The following is a 6,356-nucleotide window of genomic DNA, read 5'->3' as shown; positions in this document are numbered from 1 at the left end:
TGCCCGAATACTCTGTATTAGTCTCCTATGGGTACTGAAACAAATTTGGCTTCCCTGGTGGCTCAGATGGTAAAGAATCTGCCTGTAACACAGGAGACCTGGATTTGATCCCTGGGTTGGGAAGATCCCCTGGAGAAGGGAATGTCAACCCACTCCAGTATTCTTGCCTGAAGAATCCCATGGACAGAGGAGCCTGATGGGCTACAGTCCATGGGGTCACAAAGAGTCGGACACAATTGAGCGACCAACACACACACTGTAACAAATTACTTTAAAATTAGTGCCTTCAAACAACTAAAATGTATTGGCTTACTGTTCTAGAGGTCAAAAGTCCAAAATCAGTTTCACTGGGCTAAGGTCAAGGCATCTACAAGTCTTCAGTCCTTCTCAAGGTTCTATGGGAGAACTCTTGCCTCTTCCAGGTTTTAGAGCCTGCTTTCTTTCCCTGGTTCATGGTCCCTTCCTCTGTCCTCATCTCCTCTCTGACTTCTGCTTCTGTTCTCACATCTTCTCCCTCTGACTTTGACATGCCTGTCTTCTTCTTGTAAGAACTATCCTAAGTTGTTGGAGATTAATCCAGGACAGCCTCCTCATCTCAAAATGTTTAACTTAATTTCACATGCAAGTCCCCTTTTACTGTGTATCTCATTCACAGGTCCTGGGGGATAGGATTTGGACATCTTTGGGAAGCTGCTATTCAGCCTCCTTTATCTTCCTTCACTAAAACACATGTGCTTTAATGAGAACAAAGATAACTGAGCCCTTCATGACTCATCATTATTTTTGCCAACCATTCACCAAGATGACTAAGTTTGGAATCAAACTAATAATAATTGTAATATAAGTATCACTTGTTGCTTCTTGGCCTTTTGGTAAGATCAAATGAAGAAACACTTGTTTATAGATCCTCAAAGTCCTTGTACTTCAAGATTTCAATAAAATTTTCTCATACCCCCATAGGATGTATAGCTGGATATCCATTATCCCTCTGTATTTCTCTGCAGACTTCTGGGATTCTTCCACTTCTCCTACTCATCTCTACTTCATTTTTTTTCTGAAGTATAGTTGATTTGCAGTGTTGCATTAGTTTTAGGTGTACAGCATGGTGAGTCAGTTGTGTGTGTATTCAGTCACTCAGTCACGTCCGACTGTGACCCCATGGACCACAGGCTCTTCAGTCCATGGAATGTTTTAGGCAAGAATACTAGAGTGGATTGCCATTCTCTTCTCCAGAGGATCTTTTCAACCCAGGGATAGAAGATGGGTTGCCCACATTGCAGGCAGATTCTTTGCCGTGTAAGCCACCAAGGAAGCCCACAGTGTAGCATAGCAAACATCTTAAAATTGCTCTAATCCCAGCACATCCACACCAGGTGCTTCACTTTTCCACCTTTTAAACCCAAAGAGCTTCTCAAGGCATTAAAAATTAAAAAGTTCAGTTGTCCTCTGATGAAATACGAAATATTGTACCAACTCATAAACTAACATTTTGTTCTCTAATACCTTACTATTTCATTAATTCCACTCATTGGTCCCTTATATGATGTGTTAATCATTGTGCTAAATGCTTTTTATGCATTATTCCTTAATCTTCAAAACGATCTGGTGATGTGGCCATTATGAGATAGATGAGAAAATTCAGACTCACAGAGGCTAAGCTATTTGTCAAGGTCAATCAACTAAAAAGTGATAAAGGGAAAATCTGAACACAGAGACTATTGAGCACAAGGCATGCATAGGAGACACTGTGTCTTCTTTCAACCCAGTGCAAAAATCTTTGTATCACTTTGTGGCAGTTGGAGAAATGGGCAGAATGTTAACTAGGGTACTCTGATACTTCTGGCTTCCTCCAGGGTCACAGACTCCCAAATGCTTAAAAAGAGCTGTGCTGGCCAGACCCATGGCCACACTGGCAGGAGCAGTGCATGTGATCAGGACACTGGGCAACTTTGTGACATCCTCTGTAGATGACTCATCTCCTTCTACAGCCTCTTTTTTTCCCACCACAGGCTCCTTCAGGAATGGGGCTGGACCTCCAAGTGGGGCCCTATTTCTTTGGCCCTGTGTAACCTGGGACTGGGAGCTGTCTTCTGCTCAAGGCAACATCCGGGGACAAAGATCTGATCAGGTGATTCCCCTTTTTTATCCTCTGATCAAGGGACCACCCTGTGTTTCTACTTACTATGTGGCTCCTTTTAAGATATCTTCTTCCCACCCATTTCCAGCTGTAGGGCCCCTGTACCAAGGGAACTGTGAACTTTTCTACCAGCTCCCTTTCGGGAAGTAGTTTATGAGGGCACCTGATGATACCAGCACCACTCACTCCTAAGATCTCATGGTTTCCATAGGTTTTCCACAATCGTAGCCAAGAACTCCATTTGTATAAAAGATTAGGCACACTGCAAAAACATCTGTCACCAGATCCTATTTATTCTGGAACTGGATGCCCTCTCTGTGCTTCCCTCTCCCCATCAAGTCAAACTTTAACTACTAAATCATTCAAGATGGGTTCTCATCACATAAGGGTTCAGAACCCAGGTTCTAGAGTTCAAGATTATACATTCAACCTTTAGACCATGAAATTTTTGATCCTTGCTTTACATCCTTGGATATGCTCCAGTGTCTCCTGGTTTATAGTCTATAGGAACTTGAATAGAATTTGTATCCTGCTGGTTTGTGAAAATTATATAAATTTTAATTATGTTGAAATGGTTCATAATGCTTTTCAGGTCTACTATATCCTTCTATTATCCCATCTATTCCATCTATTAATTATTGAGAGTTTGACATTGAAACTCCAACTAAAAATCTTAATTTATCTACTTAAAAAGTAATGTAATATACAGTGAAACTATATGTAACTTTGTTCTGTATTTTCCAAGTTTTTTGTAAATGTGTTATCATACTTTCATAATTTAAAAAGTAAAAAGGAAAGAAGAAAAAAAAAGATTCTGCATTCAAATCTCATCCTGAGCACTTGCTAGTCCTAGGGTTTTGAAGAGCACTTAAAGTTCCTTAAAAAGCCAAACAGGGCTCAGTTTTCTTATCTACCATTGGAGATGATTTTAAGAGTTGAGGGTCCAGGTTAAAAAAATAAAAGGGTTAGGGTTGTCATGACCATACCAGACCACCTTACCTGCCTCCTGAGAAATCTGTATGCAGGTCAAGAAGCAACAGTTAGAACCAGACATGGAACAACAGACTGATTCCAAATTGAGAAAGTAGTACATCAAGGGTGTATATAGTCACCCCACTTATTTAACTTATATGCAGAGTACATCATGTGAAATGCCAGGCTGGATGAAGCGCAAGCTGGAATCAAGATTGCCAGAAGAAATATCAATAACCTCAGATATGCAGATGACACCACCCTTATGGCAGAAAGTGAAGAGAAACTGAAGAGCCTTTTGATGAAAGTGAAAGAAGAGAGTGAAAAACCTGGCTTAAAGCTCAACATTCAGAAAACTAAGATCATAGCATTCGGTCCCACCACTTCATGGATAATAGATGGGGAAACAATGGAAACAGTGACAGACTTTATTTTCTTGGGCTCCAAAATCACTGCAGATGGTGACTGCAGCCATGAAATCAAAAGACACTTGCTCCTTGGAAGGAAAGCTATGACCAACTTAGACAGCATATTAAAAAGCAGAGACATTACTTTGCTGACTGAGAGAGTCATTTCCTAGGCAGGTTGATAAGGAGTCTAGGGGTCCCCAAGGAGAGAGGGGTCTGGAATTCTCAAGGAAGAAAGCTCAAACTTTTTTTCCTTCTCTACATTCCTTACGATTATACAACAATAATGTATCCTGCCTGAGGACAGTCTCTGGATTAAGGATAGTCTCTGGATTAAACCTTCTGGCTAATTCTGTTATCTTAAAAGGTAAATTATGGGAGTAGGTCTGGTGAGGTCTTTACAATCTCCAGACATTCTTCGGATCCATTGGAGAGTATATAACTTCATTGCTAACACTAGCAAGGGGGTACTCTTTCTGCCCCCTTCTCATGCCTATGTCAGAAGCTTTCTCTATCTCCTTTATACTTTAATAAAACTTTATTACACAAAAGCTCTGAGTGATCAAGCCTCTTCTCTGGCCCCGGATCGAATCTTCTCCTCTGGGGGCCAAGAATCCCGGTGTCTTCGTGTGATTCAACAACAACCTTTCACTGATAAAAGTCCCTCTAGTCAAAGCTATGGTTTTTCCAGTAGTCATGTATGGATGTAAGAGTTGGACTATAAAGAAAGCTGAGCACCTAAGCATTGATGCTTTTGAACTGTGGTGTTGGAGAAGACTCTTGAGAGTCCCTTGGACTGCAAGGAGATCCAACCAGTCCATCCTAAAGGAGATCAGTCCTGAATATTCATTGGAAGGACTGATGCTGAAGCTGAAACTCCAATAATTTGGCCACGTGATGGGAAGAACTGACTCATTTGAAAAGACCCTGATACTGGGAAAGATTGAAGGCAGGAGGAGAAGGGGACAACAGAGGATGAGATGGTTGGATTGCATGAGTTTGAATAAGCTCAAACCAACTCAATGGACATGAGTTTGAGTAAGCTCTGGGAGTTGGTGATGCACAGGGAAGCCTGGTGTGCTGCAGTGCATGGGGTCTCAAAGAGTCGGACACGACTGAGCGACTGAACTGAACTGAAGGGTTGTCAAGAACCTGAAATGAGATAACACATGTAAAGACTCAGCAGTCTGCCTGGCACCAAGTTCTCCAAAAATAACTGTACTTATTAATAACTACAATTATGAATACATCCTTCTGTGCTGTGCTAAGTCGCCTCAGCTGTGTCTGATTCTTTGTGACTCCATGGACTATACCCACCAGGCTCCTCTGTCCACAGAATTCTCCATGCAGGAATACTGGAGTGAGTTGTCATGCCCTCCTTCAGGGCATCTTCCCAACCCAGGGATTGAACCCACGTCTCTTATGTCTCCTGCACTGGCAGGCTGGTTCTTTACCACTGTCCTTCTAAAAAACGGTCATTCTCTATTAACATCAAAAAAGTGGTGGAAATTTTTCATTCACCACATTGCACAGTATTGTTCCAGAAACATTCTCCGTTCAGGATCTTCTCTGGTTGCTGTTGTTTGTTCTTGCCTTAAATCTAGTCTTTGAGGGGTTGGGTCCACAGCTTCGTGGAACATAAAACCTTGGTATCTTTCCGACCCTTCTCGTGCCCCTGCCTTGGCATCCTCAGTAACAGTGGATGGCTACCTTGGCAGTTACAATTTACCTGCTTCCCTCCAAACAAGTCACAGAACCATGGTTTTGTTTGCCTGTAAAAAGCTGATACATTGCTTAGCAGACAGTTCTTATCAGATGTTTTGAATACCACAGGCAGCTCTCCCACCCTCTGGCCTCACTCTTATCGACTTCTTCCTCCCATAGAGTTCACAGTCTCTAATAGCTGGAGGCCTGACTGGTTCTGAGATCAGGAGTTCTAAGGCACCTCCTTTTCCTTCTCCTAAAATTCTTAACAGATAAGGATCCAGGAAATCCTTCAAGTCCACTAAATAATCTGAGCTTCCACAGTAACATTTCTTTACAGATGAACGCTTCTTTTACTTGTTTCATGAAAGTTTTCAAGTTTGTTTTCTACAGCTTCTTTCCAACCTGCTTTTTGAGATCGTTTCCTTAGCATTAATATATCCATGTTTTTAAAAAACATTTGTCTTTTTACAGATTGAAAAATTCATCTGTTCATTCCAGGTGTTACATGCCAGTTCAAATTTAAAGAAATATAAGGTCTCAAACACCAAACCGGAGAAGGCAATGGCACCCACTCCAGTACTCTTGCCTGGAAAACCCCATGGACGGAGGAGCCTGGTAGGCTCCAGTCCATGGGGTCGCGAAGAGTCAGGCACGACTGAACAACTTCACTTTCACTTTTCACTTTCATGCATTGGAGAAGGCAATGGCACCCCACTCTAGTATTCTTGCCTGGAGAATCCCAGGGACAGAGGAGCCTGGTGGGCTGCCATCTATGGGGTCGCACAGAGTTGGACACGACTGAAGCGACTTAGCAGTAGCAGCAAACACCAAACCATGAACAATTTTGTGTCAGTGGAAGTCCTCTTGGTCAGGATTTTTCACTCTGTTTATTACTTACTACTTCTGTTTGACAGATGTGTATCTTGGGTTGTTGTTGTTCAGTCGTTCAGTTGTGTCCGACTCTTTGTGACCTCATGGAGTGCAGCCCGCCAGGCTTTCATCTCCTGGAGCGTGCTCAAACTCATGTCCTAGAGTCAGTTTTGCCATCCAACAATTTCATCCTCTGTCGCCCCCTTCTCCTCCTGCCCTCAATCATTCCCAGCATCAGGAGCTTTTCCAATGAGTCAGCTCTT

This window comes from Bos grunniens, chromosome 5 (genome assembly GCF_055505025.1).
Source record: "Bos grunniens cultivar Pamir isolate PY7600 chromosome 5, Bosgru_T2T1.0, whole genome shotgun sequence".
NCBI classification, from domain to species: Eukaryota; Metazoa; Chordata; class Mammalia; order Artiodactyla; family Bovidae; genus Bos; species Bos grunniens.
The sequence above is the reverse complement of the archived record's forward strand: the minus strand, read 5'-3'. Positions refer to the sequence as shown.